This window comes from Acanthochromis polyacanthus, chromosome 10 (genome assembly GCF_021347895.1).
Source record: "Acanthochromis polyacanthus isolate Apoly-LR-REF ecotype Palm Island chromosome 10, KAUST_Apoly_ChrSc, whole genome shotgun sequence".
NCBI classification, from domain to species: domain Eukaryota; kingdom Metazoa; phylum Chordata; class Actinopteri; family Pomacentridae; genus Acanthochromis; species Acanthochromis polyacanthus.
Genome location: NC_067122.1, coordinates 40,465,309 through 40,470,828, shown reverse-complemented (window position 1 = coordinate 40,470,828; position 5,520 = coordinate 40,465,309).

The window sequence follows — 5,520 nt, the reverse complement described above, 5'->3', positions numbered from 1 at the left end:
TTAATGGAAGTATTACCTGAAATGTTCCCTCAGATCATTGGCTTTTCAAGCTTCATCTCTCATATAATTTAACACTGACATAAAGACGTGCTTTAAAGGTAGATGCTCTGCTTCTATTAGTGTCTATGCTTGTAATTTGAATGCAAAATAATGCTTCGTACCCATAGTGAGTTCATGCACTATTTTGTGACTACATATGTGTGTTAGTGCATTCTCCTGTGTTCTCTCCTTATCTGCCATTTGCCACCTGGGACACACAGGTGATAATAGATGTTTTGTATCCCTGGGAAAAGGTTTTGTCTTGGGTCCAAGGAGAGAATGACCTGTCATTGGCATTCAGCGGAGTCGACCCAACATTCTCTGCTACAGCCTGAGCTTGTGTAGAAATGTTGTGCGTGTGTGCATGTCGTTATGTGTTTGTTCTACTTGCTCAAATGTAATCCTGCTGTTGAGACTGGTCACTGAGGGGAAATTATTAAAGACACTGCTTGGTCTCTCTGTTGCCACACTTAGTGACTGCTCAAACCTCTGATGATGTTTTCTCTGAAAACTAACCAGGTTATTTTTCACAAGTTTAGGAAAAATATTCATAACAGCATTCCACAGCGCTGTTTGGGCCCAAAAAGTAAATATACAACATTTCCATAATGAAAGCACACCGTCTTGAATTGCCACAGTCCTACACCATATGTACAATGAAGGTGTAGAAAGTAAAAGAGCATCCATCACCTGAATAATCTGCATATGTTCAAGTATTATGAATATCGGAGCATTTTTATTATTACTACACCTATTATTTTTTTCTGCTGTTTCCCACCAAATGTTGTTGTTAATCGAATTAACTGATTGTGCCTTATGTTGCTGCCACTGCTTATGTTCCCTCTGTGTCAGGGTTTGTTCAGGTTAACTATATTTTGGATTGGTTGTAATTATTCTTGGTTCTATTTTGATTGGATCTTTCTGTGCTTGTAAAAATAGATTTTTGGACCTCTGCTCCAAACAAAGTCATGGGTTGAACGGTTCTTTTATATACATTACTAAACACTAATGTCTTTAGCAAATTTAAAATGACAACTGGAAAACTGAACAATGAGTGCAATTGGGTTTCTTATTTAGTTTAGTTTTTCCTATGGATGATCCTAGCTGATTGACTGATTAGTGGACAAAAAATTCAACAGTTACTTGATTGAAGCCATTTTCTTTCAAAGAAAAAGCTGTTCCAGCTTTTCAACTGTAAATATTTAAAGATTGCTATGATAGTAAAATCAACAAGAAAAGCACTCAGAGAGCGTACTACTCTACTAAGGCTGCTCAGTCATTGTATCATTTCCGATGGCTGAAATCTTGAAAAAATTTGTGGCAGAAATCACGGTAACATAGAATGCGGCCATTTAATATAAATGTACCCACAAACAAAATGACCTTGCACTGAGCACAGGTGTGTGTTATGCATGTTTACGTTATGTTATGAATACTGAATCCCATGATCTAAAAATGTTGCAGACAGGAGGATTTGATGAGACTCGGAAGCAACCGTTCCTTGTATCGTTTCCGATGGATAAGTCCTGATAAGTCCACAACAGTTGATTTACAGTAGGATCACAATCGTGATCGTCAGCAGGCAGCAGACGTAGTGTTCACTTGTAGTCATGGTTACAGTGACGTGCTGCTATCTTGCAATGATACAGAAAACCTTAACATCAGTGTTGCCAATTCCTCAGTAAGGAAAGTAGCTATTGGCCGTTCCAAAAGTCACTATAAGTCATTAAATGACGTCATCGCCTAATTTGCATAATTGTCAATTTCCATGTAATTGTAATGGACGTTACAAAAGAGAGGAATAATGTTGTGCGAGTGACAAAATATGAGCAAAAGAAACCCAAATTATGTTTTTGAACACAATGCTGTGTGAGTCAAATGCAGTGATTTATTTTAATATGACAGTGAAGAAACATTTTCATTTACATTCCGCTCTGTAAGCCTGGACGGGGTCTGCAGTGGCTTTGCGCATGTGCGATTCATTTGCTGTCTGGACATGGAGTGATGTGAGTCTCCTGTAATCAGACTACAGCTGGGACTGCTGTGAGGTTACTGTGTGACTGACAACCAGTGAGTGCTTTGGGATGGGGAGGAGCTCACAGCAGCACCTGCTGCTCTTTGACGACAGTAACTGCAAAACGATACATGCTTTCACGTTAGAGTCTCCAAATCAAGAGCAGAAGTAGCTAGATTTGTCAGTAGTCACTTTGACAAAAAAAAAAAAAGTCTCCAGGAGGATGTGGAAAGTCACCAGATTTAGCAAGAAAGTCACCAGGTTGGCAACACTGCTCAACATGGATCCAGACTATAAGCCGCATCACTGCCAAAATCTAATCAGTTGGTCCTTGTGCCATTTCTGACCTTCCCTGAAAATTTCATCCCATAATTTCATTTGTCCCTTTTTGAGAAATGTTGCAAACAGACAAACAAACTGACAAACATGTGATGATTGTCACATAACTCTGCCGTTCCTTGGCAGAGTAACAACTTTGACTTTCTGAATACTTGCAAAATAAAACAAGGAGTTAGAAAACGTTCTTTCAGATGCTGATGATGTGTAGGTGCAAAGAGTTGCTGGCTGGATGCTGCTTGATATTCAAACAAGCCCTTTGTTTGAAGCTCACTGACACTTTTAAGATAGAAAATCAAGCGTTACGTGCAGTGTCCAGAAACTTGCCCTCCCCAACCTGCCATTTATGAGGTAAAGTTTCAGACAAAGAGCACAGCACTCTGATTTAATGATTATGCATAATATAAGTTAGACTTTTAAACCTTTGGAATTTAGCATATCTTCCACATTCATATGGAACAAAAACTGACAAGTGCAGCTTCAAGCACATTTTTGACCTGAACCATAACCCTTCATTTCCATTATACACTGCATCCTGACTAAAAGCTCTGTATGAAGTGTTTATCAGGGCGGGTGGCTCATAAACAACTTCAAAAGCCTTCTAAGCATTTCTTTTCTTTGAATACCCCACCCCCCACACCTCTAACCAGTAAGGTGTGAAATATTCTAAGTTGCCTAGCTCCTACACTGATTTAACACTTCTTGTTTGATTTCCATCTCTCTTCTCTCATGCTGCTGTGAGCAAAAAGGTGAAAGTAAAGTCAGACAAAGCGTACACGAGCTCTTAACAGGTCCATATTTATATCTAGTGGCTCTAATAAAACATTGTTGCGTGATTCACAGTTCAGAACAGCTTTTTTTATCCTTTAGCACCTCTTTGCAGTTCAGACTTCCTCTGGGATTAGAGGGCCTCTGATTGGTCAGCTGCAGGAAGCTGTTCATCTGCTTTTGTAGCCTCCAGAGGGGCAGAAGTCTGCAGTGTGGAATTTTACTTAGTCAGACTTTACTAGCTTACACCAACATGCTAACTTGTGCTGCACACCAAAGTGGCTTGGGTGCAAGTTATATTCTGGATAACAGGTCAAGGAATAGAATAAGCCCTTTTATACGAACATGCTCATAACTAGATTTAAAAAATGGATTGACTTCATGGGGCATCTGTACTCCCCTCTTTATGGTCTCTCTTCAGCCTTTTCAATAAATTTATATTTAATAATAATTCAAAATTTGCATTTTGGAATACATTCAGTCTTTATTTATTAGTTTTAGTGAAAACAGTGGTTCTGGTTGAAAGACTATCATAAGTCTTGAAGTTGCTTCAGTTTGGCATTTTAAATGTACCACAAAATGAAAAGCTGACAACCAAACATTTATGTAGTATGTAAAGGCCTGGAGAAACAAGACTAATGCCAAGCTGACATAAATAAGAAATGACTGCAGCTATTTATATGGGTCATCCCAGAATTGGAGGACATTTGGGCTTCAAAATTTTTGAAAACTAGACCTTCTCTTTTACAACTTTCTGCTACATATTCATCAATAATAAAACTGTCAAAGGCTTGATTGGTTTTGCTTAGACATCAGTGGTACCATTTTTTTTTTACGTTTTATTTGTTGTTTGCTAACCCTACTCTAATCACAGTAACATGGGGTAGAAGGTATTTTAACTAGCTGTTACTGCTGGCCAAGAGGACAAAATGACTGATGACAGCAGAGAAAAAGGTAAAAATAATTTGTCTTATCCTGATAATATGCATAACAGGGTTGCATGAGGTAGAGTGAGGCTGACTGTTGTGGCCCTGGGCCGCTGTGCTCCTCCTCCTCTTCTACTACTACTACTACTACTAATAATAATTGCTTTATTTGTATAGCACCTTTCAGAAGAACAGCTGCTCATCATGATTTGGGTGCTGCTGCAGCGTATCTTGGTTTTACAGATTTTTCTTTGAATAAATTATATATATATATATATATATATATATATATATATATATATATATATATATATATATATATATGAGCGTCAGTGTGAAGCTCATCTTTTGTTATGTTTATTTCTTTGGTTTCGGCAGCACCCATTTCCTTTTTAAGCCCCTCACCATTTGTATTTTTTTCTAAACATACCACTTAAAATAGTTTGCCATAAAATAAATCACCAATTAAACTCTGGGACACAGCGTTGTTTCACTTTCTTTTGTTATGGTCCAGTTAGCATACACAGCTAGGTTGTAACACTGGGTCATTCCAGGTGAAATGACCAGATATTCCTTGGGGGTGTTGCTGCACCATTTTAAAATTAGTCTTACTACTACTACAGAGCTCCCTGAAATCAAGTTAGTACATGTAATTTGTATGTGTATGTTATAATTACATGTATGCATTGCAAATGGGTGTCAACATGTCATGATATCTACAGGTATGGCTCTAAACTAGACCTTGTGACACAAACAGGGCATTACACTTTTTGAAAGTAGTCACCTTTAACAACTAACATTTCAAAAAGAACAAAACATACATAATACTACCATTGGAATGACTACTAATACTTGTATCCAAATTTAAAGTACTGAAAAGCAAAAAACGATTTTGACATTACCCATGCCATTTTGAGTAAGAATATCTCAGTAACTACAAATATAACCCTGCTGCCTTTTTGTACAGTGATAGAAGACAGATGGAACTGTCTTGTAGAAAAAATTGGGGTCTCTGGTACCTGTCTCACACTGAGATTTTTGCCACCAAAAATAGCCAATTAAAAATCTCCTCCAACTTTGGGAGCTCATATTTTCCAAACTGAGGTACCTAGAAAGCTCCAGTTTGCTAAGTTATCACACAAGTTTGTGTAGAATGGAACTCAGGGGTGTTAGAACACTTCTGTGCAGTATTTCTAGTACTTTTAAGGTCCCAAACCCCACTCGCGAGTAGGTTTTTCTTAATTTTTAGCATTTTAGCAAGCCCCCATGGCCTGCAGAATGTAGGGAAACACCTGAGGATGTTTGTGGGACACTAGCTACATGCAGAGGCCTTGTTTACCAACTCACAGCTCTCTGGTATGTCTAGAGGCTGAGAATTAACCACTTAAAGATGAAAAAACCCTGGCAAGGCTTTTTTTTTGGCTATTTATAGCCCAA